Here is a 19,574-nt window from a genome sequence, read left to right as displayed (position 1 = left end):
AAACATACCATGCGCATGGACTCAGCAAAAAAAGCTGGAGTATCCATCCTCATTTCAGATAATGTGGACTCAAGCCAAAGTTAGTCAGAAGGGATAAAGAAGGTCATTTCATACTGCTTAAGGGAAGCATAAATCAGCAAGATATAACAATCATAAACATCTATGCCCCAAACAGTGGCTCATCCATGTATGGCAAACAAATCCTTCTCAATTTCAGAAACCAAATAGACCATAACACAATAATACTAGGTGATTTTAACACGCCTCTCTCACCACTGGACAGATCTTCCAGACAAAAATTGAACAAAGAAACCATAGATCTCAATAACACAATCAATCATTTAGACTTAACGGACATTTATAGAATATACCATCCAACCAAGAGCGAACACACTTTCTTCTCAGCAGCACATGGATCCTTCTCTAAAATAGACCATATATTATGCCACAAAGCTAATGTTAGCAAATACAAGAAGATAGAGACACTACCATGTATTCTATCAGATCATAATGGATTGAAGTTAGAAATAAATGAAAGAGTAAAACATAGACACTATTCCAACATCTGGAGATTAAACAATATGCTATTATATGATGAATGGATAACAGAAGATATTAGGAAGGAAATTAAAAAATTCTTAGAGGTAAATGAGAACAAAGAAACATCATATCAAAATCTCTGGGACACTATGAAAGCAGTACTTAGAGGGAAATTTATTTCATGGAGCGCATTTAATAAAAGAAGTAAAACTCAACAAATAAACGACCTAACACTACAGCTCAAAGCCCTAGAAAAAGAAGAACAGAACAGCACCAAAAGTAGTAGAAGACAGGAAATAGTTAAACTCAGAGCTGAAATCAATGAAATTGAAACAAAAGAAACAATACAAAAAATTGACAAAATAAATAGTTGGTTCTTCGAAAAAATAAACAAAATTGATAAACCTTTAGCCACACTAACAAAGAGAAGACGAGAGAAAACCCAAATCACTAATATTCGGAATGAACAAGGAAATATCACAACAGACAGGATTGAAATACAAAACATAATTAGAAGATATTTTGAAAATCTATACTCCAACAAAATAGAAAATTTCGAAGACATCAACAGGTTTCTAGAGACATATGAATTGCCTAAACTGAATGAGGAGGACATACGCAATTTAAATAGACCAATTTCAAGTACTGAAATAGAAGAAGTCATCAAAAGCCTAGCAACAAAGAAAAGTCCGGGACCAGATGGGTTCTCAGCCGAGTTCTACAAAACCTTTAAAGAAGAGCTCATTCCAATACTTCTCAAAGTATTCCATAAAATAGAAGAGGAGGGAACCCTCCCAAACTCATTCTACGAAGCCAATATCACACTGATACCTAAACCAAACAGAGACTCATCAAGGAAAGAAAATTTCAGACCAATATCCTTAATGAACATCGACGCAAAAATTCTCAACAAAATTTTAGCAAATCGCATACAAAAACATATTAAAAAGATAGTGCACCATGATCAAGTGGGTTTCATCCCAGGGATGCAAGGTTGGTTCAACATCAGGAAATCAATAAACGTAATTCACCATATTAATAGACTTAAAGTCAAGAATCACATGATTATTTCAATAGATGCAGAAAAAGCATTTGATAAAATACAGCACCCCTTCATGCTCAAAACACTAGAAAAAATAGGGATAGTGGGAACATTCCTTAACATTGTAAAGGCTATTTATGCTAAGCCATGGCTAATATCATTCTAAATGGTGAAAAACTGAAAGCATTCCCCCTAAAAACTGGAACAAGGCAGGGATGCCCTCTTTCACCACTTCTATTCAACATCATTCTTGAGACTCTGGCCAGAGCAATTAGACAAACCAAAGAAATTAAAGGGATACGAATTGGAAAAGAAGAACTCAAACTATCCCTGTTCGCTGATGACATGATTATATATTTAGAGGAACCTGGAAATTCCACCAGAAAACTCTTAGAACTCATAAGTGAATTCAGTAAAGTAGCAGGTTACAAGATCAATGCCCATAAATCCAACGCATTTTTATACATAAGTGATGAATCTACAGAAAGAGAAATTAGGAAAACTACCCTATTCACAATAGCCTCGAAAAAAATAAAATACTTGGGAATCAATCTCACAAAAGAGGTGAAAGACCTCTACAATGAGAACTATACAACACTAAAGAAAGAAATTAAAGACACCTTAGAAGATGGAAAGATCTTCCATGTTCTTGGATAGGAAGAATTAATATTGTCAAAATGGCCATACTACCAAAAGTGCTATACAAATTCAATGCAATTCCAATTAAAATCCCAATGACGTACCTTACAGAAATAGAGCAAGCAATTACGAAATTCATCTGGAAGAATAAGAAACCCAGAATAGCTAAAGCAATCCTTAACAGGAAGAGTGAAACAGGGGGTACTGCAATACCAGATCTTCAACTCTACTACAAAGCAATAGTAACAAAAACGGCATGGTATTGGTACCAAAATAGAAAGGTAGATCAATGGTACAGAATAGAGGACATGGACACAAACCCAAGTAAATACAATTTTCCCATACTAGACAAAGGGGCCAAAAATATGCAATGGAGAAAAGATAGCCTCTTCAACAAATGGTGCTGGGAGAATTGGAAATCCATATGCAACAGAATGAAACTAAACCCATATCTCTCACCATGCACGAAACTAAACTCAAAATGGATTAAGGACCTCGGAATCAGACCTGAGACCCTGCAGATTATAGGTCCAAATCTTCACCTTGTTGGTGTAGGATCAGACTTCCTTAACAGGACTCCCATAGCACAAGAAATAAAAGCTAGAATCAACCACTGGGATAGATTCAAACTAAAAAGCTTTCTCTCAGCAAAGGAAACTATCAGCAATGCGAAGAAAGAGCCTACAGAGTGGGAGAATATCTTTGCCAATCATACTTCAGATAGAGCACTAATCTCCAGAATCTATAAAGAACTCAAAAAACTCTACTCCAAGAATTCAAATAATCCAGTCGACAAATGGGCTAAGGAAATGAATAGACACTTCACAGAAGATCTACAAGCAATCAACAAACATATGGAAAAATGTTCCACATCTCTAGTAATAAGAGAAATGCAAATCAAAACCACCCTAAGATTCCATCTCACCCCAATTAGAATGGCGATTATCAAGAATACGAGCAGCAACAGGTGTTGGCGAGGATGTGGGGAGAAAGGTACACTCATACATTGCTGGTGGGGCTGCAAATTAGTGCAGCCACTCTGGAAAGCAGTGTGGAGATTCCTTAGAAAACTTGGAATGGACCCGCCATTTGACCCAGCTATCCCACTCCTTGGCCTATACCCAAAGGACTTAAAATCAGCATACTACAGAGATACAGCCACATCAATGTTCATAGCTGCTCGATTCACAATAGCCAGATTATGGAACCAACCTAGATGCCCTTCAATTGATGAGTGGATAAAGAAACTGTGGTATATATATACAATGGAATATTACTCAGCCATAAGAATGATAAAATTATGGTATTTGCAGGCAAATGGATGAAATTGGAGAATATCATGCTAAGTGAGATAAGCCAATCTCAAAAAGCCAAAGGACGAATGATATCGCTAATAAGTGGAGGATGACACATAATGGGGGGGAGGGAAGGGTTAGTGTTAGGGTTAGAGTTAGGGTTAGGGAGGGGGGCAAGTATGGAGGAAGGAAGTACTGTATAGAGGGTTAAGAGGGGTGGGAGGGGTGGGGGGAAGGGAAAAAATAACAATGAATCAAACAACATTACTCTATGTAAATTTATGATTACACAAATGGTATGCCTTTACGCCATGTACAAACAGAGAAACAACATGTATCCCATTTGTTTACAATAAAAAAAATAATGAAAATAAATAAATAAATAAATAAATTTAAGTTCATATTAACAAAAAATAAATAAATAAATGGACACAATCTAACCATCCAAAAAAAAAAAAAAAAAAAAAATTTCACCATGTCATTATTCAGGTGAAGGGAGGCAGGAAGGAAGGAAAAAGCAGAGGGAAGGAGGGAAGGAAAAAAACTACTATTCCTTTATTGCCTACAGAACAACAACAACAACAAAAACACATTAGCATGGTTTATAAAATTCAGTTCACCTCTACTGCCAAGTCTTTGCCTAATGAGGAACATTCTCACAATATGCTATTAAATGAAAAAAGCTTCAAAGCACTATGTACATCATATACTAAGTGAATATGCCAAAGAAGTCAAATATTACATGATTTTCTACTTATATGAAATACCTGGAACATGCAAATCAAGAAATAGAAAGCAGACTGGTGGTTTCTAGGGGCTGAGGGAGAGAGGAATGGGGAGTCATTGTTAAATGGTTACAGATTTTCTGTTTGGGGTCATGAAGTTTGGAAAATAGTGTCAGGCGTTGCACATCACTGTGAATATAATTGTCATCATTAAATAGTATACTTTAAAATTATTAAATATAATTTTTGATATGTATATATACCCACATTTAAAAATTAATAATGTAATACACCAAAAATATTAAATTGCATGTGTTCAATGGCCAAATTATATCATATGTAAATTATCTCAGTAAAGCTGTTAAAAAATATGTATAATATGTACATAAAACCTAGTGTGGGAGAAAGACAGGGAGCATATGCTCCTAACTGCTAACAGAGATTAAGGCAAGACACAGGGGTTCCTATTTTCTTTTCTGAGCTTTCTACATTTTCCCATTTTTCATAATGAGCTTGTGTCATATTGCCTTTGTACCCAAAGAAGAAGTATAACTGTCATTTTAAAATGCTAAAACTTCAAACAAGATAAAAATAAGACACCAGTCTTGATATTCTCTGGTTGGGAATCAGAACACATGGCAGTAGAAGCAAAAGATGCGTCCAGGGTCTCTGGAAGAAGACTGCTGGGATTCCACTTCTCAAAACCTGCTTATTCATCTGAGCAATAGAAAAAATAAATCATCCCTACTTATCAAGAAAATAAAGGAGATAGTTTACATGAAGTGCTTAAAATAATATCTAATATCTAACACTTTGACCTAAGTGTTTAGTTACCTTTCAGCTCTTATTATTTTATTGTTGCTGTTGCTATTTACAATCCTATGAGAATTTATAAACTAACCCCTACTAAACCAGGGATTGGCAAACTATGATGGCCCAAGGGCCAAATCTGATGCACTGACCATTTTATATGACCCACAAGCTAAGAAAGATTTTTACATTATTAAAGGGTTGGAAAAAAAAAACAAAAGAATGATATTCATGACACATGGAAATTATAACAAACTTATATTCTAGTATTAATAATAAAGTTTTATTGGAACACAGCCACTCTGTTCAATTATGTGTTACCTGTGTCTACTTTCATGCAGTTGCAACAAAGACTCCCTGGTTTGGCAAAGCCAAAAATATTTACTATCTGGCCCTGTAAAGCCAAATGGCTGCTGACCACTTGTTAGGGAATATACTCTGAAAGCATAGACTAGCACTTGTTCATTCAGTGTTAGTCTATGGTAATTAGAAACTCCCAAGGAATTAGACTGTAGTTCATATCTCCTGAGAGACTGAAAGGGACATCTCTTACCCACAACCTCTGTGGCAACCAGGCTGGGAAGTTGAACCACAGCCACTGTAGCCCAGAACAGTTAGCACTTGGTAAAGGACTGCCTACTTCTTATTTTTTCACCCTACTTAACCAAATAGTCACCCTAAACCAATCATAAGATGTCTCACTTTCAGATAGCCCACCTTCGGCTTCCTCATGTCAGTGTCCTCCAATCAAAGTATTTGCACCTGAAGGCTTATTGATTCTTCCTCCCTCCCTCCCTCCCTCCCTCCCTCCCTTCTTTCTCTTTCTCTCTCTCTCTCTCTCTCTCTCTCTCTCTCTCTCTCTCTCTCTCTCTCTCTCTCTCTCTCTCTCTTTCTTTCTATAAAGCTTTTCCACTCCACTGCCTAATCCTGAGTCTCTGTCCAACACTAGGGATGGTGGCAGGCCCCCTTGCTACAGGAACCTCTGAATAAACAGCATCTGCTTTTTCTCCTTTGGGTGGTCTTTTTTTTATTTTCAGTTAACCTGGAGGTCCCCAGAGATATGGTCTGAATTGCCTGTTGCCGTGAACTCTACTCTTAAACCATTCATAGTACCCAAGAATGCCCTTTGGGTCTTGCCCCTTGAAGGTTGCCAAGTCTGTAGTGATGTGGTAAGTCAGTACTGCACCTGAATTCCACTCTTTGTACTGAGTGCTTTGGCTCTTTATTCTCTACCTGGTAGTCCCCAGGCTTTGTTGTTGGTTCCCATTCATTCAGAGGAATTGAGCCATTCTTTTTCATCCTTTTTCACTGTTTTGTCCTTCTGTTTTGTGTTGTACTATCTCAAAGTGCTGTTTCTCATAAAGAGAATTATAGGGTTATAGGCATTATATGCCTATTATTTGAGCCAGCCTCACAGACTGGTGATTCTTTGATTCTCACCAGCTTAGGGTCCACATGAACAAACTTTGCTGTGGGTGATCAAAAAAAAAAAATGGATAAGGTTCTCCTTCCATCTCTATGTTACAATAATTCTCTCTGATTTTCCTCCTGGGAGTCAGAAATTATCATATCTGAATTTGAAGGCAGTCAACCAGAGGTTTGGAGGTCTGAGACACTAAATGCATAAGCATCACTTTCTGTTACGAGCACTTGTAGGTTCATCTAAGTTTAATTCTTCTCTTTCTCTAGAAAAAAAGAAAGTTAAAAAAAAAAAAAAACCTCCTGCTTCTTAAGTATACACTCATTACAATCCTAATTCTTGTGCCTATCTTGGCTGCTTTCACTAAAGTCATCTTCAATGGCTACTCTAGAGAACATATGACTTAAACAAAATTATCTATTTCCAGGGTGCCTTAAAGGAGAAAAAGGAATAACATTTATCAGGTCCATCCAATGGTCAGCAATTTTATTGGCATGCAGAGACCTCCAAAAATATCTGATTTAAAAACAAAATTGCTTCACTTAAAGATTATTTCACCACAGCTAATGAGCAACCTGACAATCTTAAGCAACACAAACTAGACTCATTTCCCTAATAAATCCTTCTTCTTGTTGTCCTTCAGTTGCCTCCCTATACCTGGTTCTTCCTTGTCCTCTTTATTCTTCTGATCTCTGCCAAACCCTCTTCTCCCATTCCCCTACCATTTCCAAACAACTCTCCTAAGACCCCTAGATGCCAGTTGGCATCTAAAGAGTCATCCTATCCATAAACCAGGTATTCAGACAACTAGAATTTAAATCTTGGACCTGAGATGAATGTAAAGCTATAATTAAGGATTTCATAAATCCAGACAAGTCCAGCAACTATTTACAGGAGAATTCAGAATTCTTTTGAGTGTATATGACCTATGGTTACCAGACATCATCACTTACACACGTTAGACGGAATGTGTTATAGTTTGAATCCGGAATACGCCCTTAAAAGTTCATGTGTTAGGAAATGAAGCAATTATTCAGAGGTGAAAAGATTGAATTATTAGGGCTCTGACCTGATCATTAATCCATTTGATGGTTAATAATTTGAATGGACTTACTGGATAAAAACTATAAGCATGGCCTTGCAGACTATATCTATTCCTGGTCCCTTCCTCCCCTCCCTTCTACCTCTGCTTCCCAGCTGCCAGGAAACAAACAGCTTCCCTCTATCACACTCTTAGGTAATGATGTTCTGCCTCACCTCAGGCCCAAAGAAATGGAACAAGCTGATCATGGACTCAAACCTCTGAAAATGTAAACCATAATAAATCTTTACTCCTCTAAATTGTTCTTGTCAGATATTTTGGTGACAAAAAGCTGACGAACATAGAATGAAATCTTGAATAGCAAAAATAAATAAATAAATAAATCTTGAATAGCCAAAATGAATTGACAGTTGCAGAAACTACAAGCCTATGAGATCTTTTGTTCCACAATAAACAAGAGGACTAAATAAACAAAAAGGACTAAAAGCTGGATGAAGACTTTTAAAATTCACACCCAAAACATTTCCTAAGATATTTCCAATAAAAGTACATTGGACCATAATGCAAAAAAGGAAAACATGAAATTATAAGAGATTTTCAGGATAGACTAGAAAATAAATTTCAACATTTAATAATTAAAGGTGCTGATTTAGCAGAGGCTCTTTCATCTTAGACAAAGGTATTCTCACTATCCCTTATAATCATTCTATTCCCTTAGGGATACACTGGCAAGCCTCCGATGAATGAATAATTGGAAGGCCCATATGTTCAGAGGTTTCATCTCAAATGCTAGATTCTGATTGCTATATGCAGATAAGGTAAAATATTGCAAGGGACCATACCAGTCCTGTCACTAACAGGTTAAGATCTCCTTTTCCACAATATCTTCCTAAACAGACCCTTCATGATTTCAACCAAGATATTTATAAAATGCAGATAGGGAGAATCAGAGAAAATACTGTTCTTGAACTTTGTTGGAAGAGACTTTATCAGGTACTGTCAGCAACAAATATGGCAGTGAACCTTCCTTGGAGGAGTTCACAGCTAGAGATGCAATGCAGAATAGAAAAACTACATAATTTTAACATATGTACTACTGTGATGCAGGATTTCAACGATGGGGGTTCTCTACATATGTGGGGGTAGAGGGCATATGAGATGTCTCTGCACTTGCCACTCAATTTGCTATGAATCTATTATTTTTTAATTTTGCTTTAAAAATAAAATGCACTCAAAACTTTAAAAAAATAGAAAAACTAGAACTAGAAGGTAACTCCAAAATGAGACCTCAAGCTGAGAACTCTCAGACACCCTCTGGAAGAAACCAATTTTCAGAAGCAGACAGCTGATGACCTGAAATAGGGAACAGTTTCCACCCAAGGCATTGGACCAAGATCCCTGTCTAATTCCTTTTTGTTTGTCATCTTTCTCCTTATGATCATCCTTCTTTTCATTGTCTATGGACCCCTAACTGCTATCTATCCATAATTGCCTTTTTTCTCTATTTTCATTGTTAGGTCAGAAAACATTCATTTTTACATTATCCAAGACATTATCCTCAATCTTACTGATTACCAGACATGCCATAAATCATCAGATCCCCATGATAAAAATTCTCTAGGCAATTATAGTCTTATGAAATGAAATCATATGGAATTTCAGACAATGGCATTTCTACTTAGACCTATGTGAACGATTGCCCTGAAATAAATCAATCTATGATTTTGCTAGCATCCCTCTCTGCCAGAAAAAAAAAGAACTATTATAATCTACTATTCAGACCCTAGTTCCACATCTGAACTCAGCACATTTCCTGAAACGATGGTTCAAATACTTGCCACCTGGAAGAGACTTTTGAAATGTAGCCCACTTAATATGATGCTTTGCTTCTTACCTTGTGTCATAAACAACTCTTCAGACCTTTATCTCCATGAGTATCTATTAGATACTACTTTTGTGACCAAGAAGCCTGATCCTGTTTGCCTATGACAAATAATTCATTCACTTTAGGAATACTATTCAGAGACTGTCCATGAACACAGACTCTAGTTCTATAAATTGTCAAGGCTGGACGTGAGCTCCAAAGTGAGGGCAACTTTGATTATTCAGGTGCTCTCCCTGGGGATATTACTGACTTCTGCTTCATGCAAACAATCAGAGCAATTCCCAATGATGGAACTTTTATAAACAGAAACATGTTTAAAGAGCCTATCAATACCTCTGGCAGAAGTTATTAATGATACTACCTCTGCCTTAGTTGGAATACAGATCAGTCTCAACTCATCAGCAAAGTAGTGATGGACAAGTGCATTGCTCTCCATTTTTTGTTGGCTAATCATGGCTACATCTGTGACATTGCTGAGACTGCCTGCTGTACCTGGATCAATGCAGCAGAAAGGTAAAACAGAATTGCCTTAAGAAACATTGGCTTTCCAAGATTTATCTTTATGGCCTATTAAATTTATTCTGTTGACCTCAGTTAAACAATCAGTGTTACTGGTTATTTATAAAGACAATTAATTGTTCTGATTTTTATAACAAAAGTCATGATGTCAGTTGTATTCCACTCAGAGTCTTTCGGGCTTCTGCTTATCAAATAACTTCTATAGTAATATAACAATAAGAAGGTCAAGAAGATCTTGCAATACAGTTGACTATGGAGACAACTGGATAATGTTTGAGAGGTGAAGGCCCTTTCTGAATTGGTCAACCACCCACAGATGACAGAATGATAAAAAGAGAGGGCTGAGAGACTTACATACAAAAGAAAATGGCTAGCCCAAATATGATTATAGAACTCTGACCCAAAACCTCTGCAGCAACCAGATTCAATAATCAGGATTTGATCAATAACTTCCCTATTTTTGGCCCATACTGAATCTCATGGCCAACTAAAGGAAGCCCCAAACTAATTACATGACAAAACTTCATTTTTACTTAGCCCTACAATTTCCCTATGGAATCAAAGCACATAGACCTAAAGGTTTCCCTTTTTCAATGTAAAGCTTTCTCACTCTACCATCTGCTTCTGAGAATCTCTGTAAAATACAAATGATGGTGGCTGCCTCCCTAGTTATATATAGCCATATATAGTTATATATAACCTCTGTTCTCATTTAGCAAATATTCATTTATTTCCACACTATACACAACCACATGCACAGGTTCACATGGACAAACACAGGTAGAAATAGCTGGGCTGTGTGCAAGATACTAGAGATCCTAGTACCCAAATAAGAGAGACACTTTTTAGTGAGGTAGTACATCCTCACTTCTCTGCCCCACCTCCCAAAGGCTCAGGTTCAGTTGCTTGCACCTATAAATATCCCCTTCCCAAACAGGCAAATCTGTTGTCCTTGGATAACCTATCATCCCACTGTTGCTCCCAGGCTCCACTCAGACCTGAAACTTCCCAACCACATGGCAGGGCAGAACCATAAATAGGTCACCCGTGTACAGAGAAGTCACTGGGTCCCATATGACCACCAACCAGGTATATCCAGGAAAGAGAAGCCTCATCTACTCACCCCCAACTGACATACAAACATTATTTTCTGTGTATGCCATGACTTGAGAAAGCTGGGAAGGCAATAAGGAAATCCTATGCCCCCAGATCCTTGGAAGTCTCATGCTGTATGCCAGCCTCTGCCTTGGGAAGGAATTTATACAGGCCTGTGGGGCTTCAACAAGTCCCAAGTAAAATGTATGTGAATATGATATTTTCAATGGGTAAGAGTTGCCTCCTAGGGAAATGAGCTGAGAAGTTCTATGGTAGGATGTGTTCCATGCTTTCACTGTACAAGCTACAGAATATACCCTGGTTCCAATTAGGAGAGATCCATAATACTCTCGTATTCCAACTGAAGATAGTACATCTACATTATACTGATAAGCAGTAGCAAGATGAAATAATATTGCTAAGGCTAACTATCATCATAACAATACATCATCTAACACTGGATGAGCTCTCACTAATTCCAGCTCATCAGGGTCAAATATTTTGTGGTTTTTTCTCACTTACTCCTGACAACAGTCTGATGATGCAGGTTCTCTAATGAACTCATTGTACTGACAAAAAAAAAATTTAAGCCAAAGAAATTAGAGCAAAAGTTACACAACAAAACATAAACTTGAACCCTGTACTAATTTGTTAGACTTCATATTCTAAGCTGTTAATCTCTAATTCACAATGCTACATATAACCCATATTTGACTGACAATACAAGTTAGCAACTCAAGCATCATAGCTTAATATGAAGAGTAAAATTACACACAAGGGAGAGGAAATTCATCATTATTTAGCAACTGAAAATTAAATTCTAATTTATATAATCAGTATTAAATTATATTAATTCTACTTAGATACTTGTACTGTGTCTTGATAAATACAGAATACAAATCTCTTTTGGAATTTCAGTTGAATTTACGGTGGTTTTAAATTTAACTTTCCACCAGCAATTGTCTTACAAATTATTTGAAATAACCAGTAATTTCACATATTATAAGTCTATTTTCACATCAAGCTAACATTTCACCAGGATTTTGCATGTTAATATTAATGGGAATTTAACTACTATATTTTAATCATAATGATCCCATTAAATTGCATGAAAGCCAGGGTGAAAATTGCAAAATATCTAGAAATCATACTAATATTTGTGTTATTTCAGAGAAAGTAGGTTCAACAGCTTACTCCTTATTTTACACATAATCAATTTCAATAGACTAAAAGGAGGAAAAAATTTGAAATTCATTTAGTCTATTCAATCTTGTGGTGTGTAACTTATTAAATTTAAATATAGGATTTGAAAAATCTAAGACATCATCATATCACTTAAGGCTCAACAGGGGATTACCTAAGAAAGCTTCTTGGCTTCCCCATCTCACCATCTCCACCCCTCCCAACCTATGCTTAAAACAGCAGCACATTGGTCTAAAGCAAAAATTGGCTTTCTTTTTTTTTTTCTGTTAAGGGTCAAATAGTAAACACTTAAATCTTTGCCAGTCAGATAGTCTACTGTAACTACTGAACTCTGCCATTAGCACAAAAGCAGCCAGAGAGAATAAAATGAATGTGTGGCTGTAATATAAACTATCCTTTTTAATGTTTAAATTCATTTATTCATTTTTTCATTTATTTTATAAACTTTATGGACATGAACCTGTATATTTCGTAATTTTCATTTGCTCTAAAATACTATCTGGATTTTTTAAACCACTTAAAATGTAAAATCCATTCTAAATTTTGACTTATACAAGAGAACAGGAGGTAGAAATAAGTTGGTCTTTGGGTACTAATTTGCTGATGCACCCCACCCTCAGTTTCCTTTTGTAATCATATCCTCAAATTCACACCTTACACACCTTCACCTCCATGTAAAGAGGCTATCCAGTATTTGTTTTCAAATAACAAACATAGCTAACAACCATTAAAAGTTTATTGTATGCTAGACCATATGTGAAGTATTTATATGTATCATTTAATTTAATCTTTTCTCAGTCTTAAAGGTAGTTCCATTGTTACCTCCATTTGACAGATAAGGAAATGGAGGTTTACAGAAGTTAAATAACTTGCGCAAGATCATGCAACCAGTAAGTTAAGCAGACTGACTCCATGGCCCCTACGATTAGTATCCTTGCTATATGTCTTCCTAAAAAAGGTATCCTAAAAAAAAGTAGGAGGCAGGATAGAAGATTAAAAATCAACTAGGAAGGGCTGGGGAGATAGCACAGTTGGTAGGGTGCTAGCAGTGTAAGCACAAGGCCTTAGGTTCAATCCCCAGCACCACAAAAAAAAAAAAAAAAAAAAAAAAAAAATCAACTAGGAAGCTTCATAAGAAAAATAACAAATAGGAGACATTAGCAGAACCAAGGTGATAACCATCAACACAATAAGGAAAGATCCTATTTTCACATTTCTTTTGAAAATGACTAGTTCCAGATATCTGTCTTTCATTCATTTAGTGAACACTGTTTCAATGCAACAATATTTATCATAGAGTCCAAGGGACTAAAGTCTCCCATGACCTAATGAACATTTATGCAGTGACCAGGAGGTCACCTTCATAGTTCACATTTTTTTAGAATGGATGGAGAGCAGCCATTCCTTTATATTTTTCCTTGGTACTTGTATGGGGGGGTGGAGTGCTCAGGATGCTTCCAAGGTTATCAAGTCACATCTGTCAATAACAAGGGAGATTTACATAGTAATCTCTCCCCCAAATTATTCCTTCTGGGAAAGGGACTATACCCTTCTATTCCCGGAATGAGGGGGCTGGAACCCTGGAGCCATGAAGGGGGTCAAGAAAGGGAGGATGGAGCCAAGAGAAAATATAGACAGACCTAGGGAGCTGTGGGGCCAAAGAGGCTACCCAAAATATCAGGTCTGAAGAAGTGGGTAGGAGGAGAGTCAAGAATCAGGTCATCAAATCCCTTCACATGCTGAATTGTAAATGAACTATTTATAGTACAGTTTCTCCCACTAGAGTACTGAGGCAATGTCAGTTTCAGTTACCACTGTATCACTTTCGGGTATAATGCCTACCACGCAGTAAAAATTTTAAATAGATATTGAAAGATGATTAATATACCTCAGTGTTGTGAAAAGACAATATGCACGGGGGGGTTGGGGTTTGTGGCTCAGTGGTAGAGTGCTTGCCTGGCACATGTGAGGCACTGGGTTCAATCCTCAGTACCACACAAAAACAAAAATAAATAAAATAAGGTATTGCATCCATCTACAACTAAAAACTATAATAAAAGAAATATGCATAGAAAAAACAGAAATGACTGTATCAAAACATAAACAATGATAACCACTAGATGGAACAGTATGATTCTTTTTATATTCTTTCATATAAAACAAGTATTCTTGATACACTTGGCTGCATTTTGTCCGCACAATGTCTATGAGGAATAGAAATACCAGAGACCACCACAACACAAATCTTTTGGGCCTATGCAGTTACTTTCATAATTTCATAATCTTGAGATTACTGGCATGATTTCCAAGACAAAGTCTTATTTATAATAAATTACCATCTCACTGTCAATTGGCAAACCTGACAATTGTATTCTTAAGTGCCAGGAAGAACCTTTGAAATATAAATTAATGAGTAGCAACACCTGCAGAGCAATATTATGCAGTTACAATTGAATTTTACCTTTAAATAGAATTAATCACTTCACACTTCATACATTAAAAGGTATCAAATGGGAGGACATATTGTATTAAAAATAACCATATGAAGTTATTTAGATTGTGTAGTATATTAGCTCAACCAGGCCTAAAATGCAAAACCAACAAAATAGTATTGCCCCAAAATGCAATCAATTAAGTGGAAAGATTTTACATGTGTATTAAGCAGTTTTCTGTTTCTGTGACAAATACCTGAGAAAATCAATTTAGAAGGGGAAACATTATATTGGCTCACAGTTTCAGAGGATTCAGTCCATGGTCACTTGACTATTGATCAGAACTGTGGTGAGGAAGACAATCATGATACATGGTAAGCAAAACTCCTTACCTCATGGTGACTAGGAAATAGGGAGAGAGAGAAACGAAAGGGAGAGGAAGGGGATGAGGACAAGGTGACCAAGTTCCTCCCACGGAGCCTCACCTCCTAATAGCCAATTGATGAGGTTAACACCTTATGATTCATTAACTTCCAAATGCCCCACCTCTAAATATTGTTGCCTGTGGACCTTGCCTTTAACCAAGCCTTGGGGGACACTTAGTATCCAAACAATATAGTATATGTGTGTGAGAACTTCACACTTTTTATTGTGTCACCTGGACTACATCACAAAAGAAGCAGAGAAGAATAAACATGTTCAAAAGCTCAGTTACTACAAACTCTCAGTGCACCAAAGGCAGCCACCTGAAAATCATCTAGTTTTCCAGATATACTCTAGAAGCATACAGATAGACAGAATTTCTTCCATAATTCCAAATTCCAAAGATGAGTTCAAAATCATTCACATATTCCCAGTTTTAGAATGTCACCAAAATAAGGCAGATAAACTGGGCTCAGAGAGGCTCCCATTCCTGCCTTGTCCTGACTATACCCACAGTGTGCCAAAAACAGTTAAGGGACACTCTGCTGCTGGTAGGTGTGCCTCCACTCAAGAAGCCTCAGCTCTTAGATTAGCCCTGCACAGTTCAATAGACATAACGTAAGCCACATACATAACTTTATATATTCTAGCAGCCACATTAAAAAATATTTTTAAATAGGTCGAATTAATTTCAATAACATTTTGATACAATGTATCAAAAATAAAATCACCTCAATATTAAAAACTACTAAGACAATCATTTTATGTTATACCAAGTCATTTAAGCCTAATATGTATGTCATACCTAAAGCACATCTCAGTTCAGACAGTCCATAGTTTAAACGCTCAATAGTCACATGTGGCTTGTGGCTGTAGCATTGGACAGTGCAGTGTTAGTATACTTCTGCTGAAAAAAGACCCTTTAAGTTGCTTATTACTTATCAAGATAGCTCATGTGTCACTAATGGATTTCAACAAAACCCAAAATATAGAGATGAAAAGGGAAAATAATCCAATGTGACTTCTATTTGCTCATGATATACTCCACACCCTTCTTATGCCAGGCACTAAGACAAGAGCTCATTTCATTACTGTGTAAACAATCCTATGGCTAGATCTCACACAAGAAAACTGAGGCATAAGAAATTAATTAAGTTGCTTAAGGTCATACTTTAAGAACATGGTAGTGCTTGGATTTCAGCCCAAGCATTCTGACTCTAGAATATATACTCTTATTCAACAAAAGAAGGAAAACAGGAAATAGATGGTTAAGAAATATTAGTCTGACATTAGTGTATATATCAGAAATAAATTCAAAGAAATATTTAAAAGCCAGGGGCAGAAATCTAGTCTTGAGATACAAATATAAATTCACATACAAGAAAGAAGTAAGGAACATTTCACTGACAGCAAATAAATGTCACAAATGTGTTTTTATAAGGAAAGTAAGCTATCAGTGTATCTGCCTTTGATATAAAATGAGATGCAACTAAAAATGTAACCCTCACAAATGGAGCTTAATTTCAAATTGCTACAAGTTGTAATTTGTTCTTCAAATATCAAACACATGGGAAACAGAAGCTAATTTATTATGTCCTATTTTAGTATGTGAAAATTACTTATAATCTGCCTGTTAAACAATTCAAAATTATCTTATATGATAATTGACTATCAAACTGGGCCAATTTACACCTACAATCCCTCTGAAACCAACTAAGAACTGGGACAACCACAGAAGAAAAGAAAAACACCTTCATGTGTGTCAATTTCTTTGTTTCTCAACTCTCAGTCCCCAAGGCCAAAACCAGGGAAAATAAGTTTAACTAAACACAATGATTAATAAGGAAGCACTTTTCAATCATGGAAAGTTTTGTATTATTTGATTTGTCTCAAAGAAAATTCTATGCCTCTTACACTTGAGCCATTATTCTAATATTGTTCATGAGAAATTTTAAATTTTTTATCTTTGTTTCTTAGTGCATTATACATAATAGTGGGGTCCATTTTAATGTATTCACACATGCATGGAATATAATTTGCTCCATTTCAATCACCAGTACTTTATTTCCCTTCCCTCCTCCCTTACTCTATTTCCCTTCTTCCCCTCTACTGGTATTCTATTTATTTATTTTTTAAATTTAAATATTTTTTAGTTGTAGGTAGACACAATATCTTTATTTTATTTTATTTTATTTATATGTGGTGCTGAAGATTGAACTCAGTGCCTCACACATGCTAGGCAAGCACTCTACCACTGAGCCACAACTACATATAAAGGTAGAATTCAATGTGGTATATTCATATATGTACATAGCATAACTTAGTCACTTTTATTTCACTGTTCCTTCCTTTTCCCATTGTGAGTAAAACTCCATTGTGTATATATACCACATTTTCTTTACCCATTTATCTGTTGTTGGGACCAAATGGTGCTAAGAAAACTGAATCTCTATATGTAGAAGAATGAAACTAGATCCCTATCTCACCCAATGCAAATGTCAACTCAAAGTGGATTTAGACCTAGGTGATAGACCAGAAACTCTGCAACTGCTAGAAGAAAACACAGAGTCAACACTCCAACATATTGGCACAGGCACCAACTTCCTAAAATATAAGAAATAAAACCAAGAATCAGTAAGTAGAACAGCATCAAATTAAAAGGCTTCTGCACAGCAAAGGAAACATAAGTATGAAAAAAGAGGTTATTGGATGGAAGAAATATTTACCAGCTACTTCTTCATTAATATCCAGGATATTAATATCTGGAACACATAAATAACCCAAAAAACTTAACACCAAAAAAAAAAAAAAATAGCCCAATCAATAAAGGCAAAAGAACTAAACTGACACTTCTCAAAAGAAGAAATACAAATGGCACAAATACATGAAAAAAATATTTAACATTCCTAGCAATCAGGGAAATATAAATCAAAACTACATGGAGATTTTATCTTACTCCAGTTAGAATGGCAATCACCAAGAACACAAATAATAATAAATGCTGGTGAGGATGTGGGGTAAAGGTACACTCAAAACACTCTTGGTGGATTGTAAATTAGTACAACCACTTTGGAAGGCAGTATGAGGATTCCTCAAAAGATTAGGAATGGAACCACCATATGATTCAGTTACCCTATTCCTTGGTATTTATACAAAAGAACTAAAATTAGCATACTGTAATAATACAGGTATAACAATGTTTATAACACAATTCACAATAACTGTTATAAAATTTTATATTTTTAAAGGAAAAAATGAGGAACTTCTTCTAGCCATCTCGTCAATATTTTTAAAGTATTGTATGATTTGTTTAATGTCTTACCGCCATCCCAGTAAAGGAAAGAACATTTTTTATACTAATTCATTTAAAAATATATGTTGGCCAATTGCAGAGAATGGATTGAATAACAGGTTCTTCTTTGTGGCTCAAAGATAAATTTAGGGAAAAAGAAAAGAAGGAATGAAGGAAAGAAAAAATGAGGAAAGAGAAAGAAAGGAAAGGAAGGAATGGAAAAAGGGAAAGAGGGGGCTATATAGAAAAAACTATATAGCTTACAAGGATCTTAGATGTTCTCGCCAAGAAACAAGTTGGCAAACTCAGTATATTCCAGATAAAATTAAGTATTAACCATAACAGGTCAAAGTGAAACACCCCAAACATCCAAGATTTCTTCAACTCTTATCTCTAATATGATGGTTATAGAGATAGGCTCTGATTACATTTTTCTCTTAGTTTATTTTGATAGAAAGAACTGGATTATAGAATTATCCCCAAGCTTCCCAACACTGTGATCCTTCAGAACCTCTGGAGAAATTTTGAAAATATGAGTTCCACCCTAGATGCTCTAAATCAGTATCTCTATAGTTGGGTTTTGTTGTCAATTGGGGGTTTTTTGTGATTCTGTTTTATGTTCCTCCAGGTAATTCTGATGATAAGCAGGATGTGGGACTAGCTGGTCCAGATCCCACACTGTCCATGCTAAAAAGGCAGCATTAGTATTTGACTCTGCAAATGAATAGGGCTCCACAGACATTGAGAGACAGCTACTGATCATTAAAAGATGAACTGCCAGACCACACAGAAACACGGAGAAATGTGTACAATATAATGTCAATTATAAAGCAAATACCAAATTCAATACCATATGTAAGATTTTGGCCAGGAAAAAATATATGTACAACAGAAGTTCCTGCATTCAACATGTACAGTGTATAAAAGTGATAACAATAGAGATGGATGCCTTTTGTTGGTAGCAAGTGGTTGCCTAGAACTACCTGTGACAGGGATTAGGGTGGTTTTTAGTTGTTCTCTTACCACAGATTTCCTTAGATGATTATCTGCTGTAGACATTCTCCTTCACTGTATTTCCATTTTGATTAAACAGCAGCAGAAATCCAACTGACTACAGTGGTCACAACCAATGGGGTTTTGTTTTTCTTCACAAAATAAGAAGCCTGGAGGTAGGTCATTGCTGGCATTAGTGGTGCCCCCTAATGTGCCATC

At 36.0% G+C, this 19,574-nt stretch overlaps 1 protein-coding gene across 9 annotated transcripts in view; it reads right to left on the bottom strand.

The window, feature by feature from the left end:
* The window catches only part of ERC2 (ELKS/RAB6-interacting/CAST family member 2), a 1,069,021-nt gene that overhangs the window by 968,494 nt on the left and 80,953 nt on the right, over window positions 1-19,574 (bottom strand). The gene's annotated exons all lie outside the window — the stretch shown is intronic.

This window comes from Sciurus vulgaris (assembly GCF_902686455.1).
Source record: "Sciurus vulgaris genome assembly, chromosome: 16".
Taxonomy (NCBI): domain Eukaryota; kingdom Metazoa; phylum Chordata; class Mammalia; order Rodentia; family Sciuridae; genus Sciurus; species Sciurus vulgaris.
Note: the sequence above shows the minus strand (reverse complement) of the source record. Positions and strands in the feature narration are given on the sequence as shown.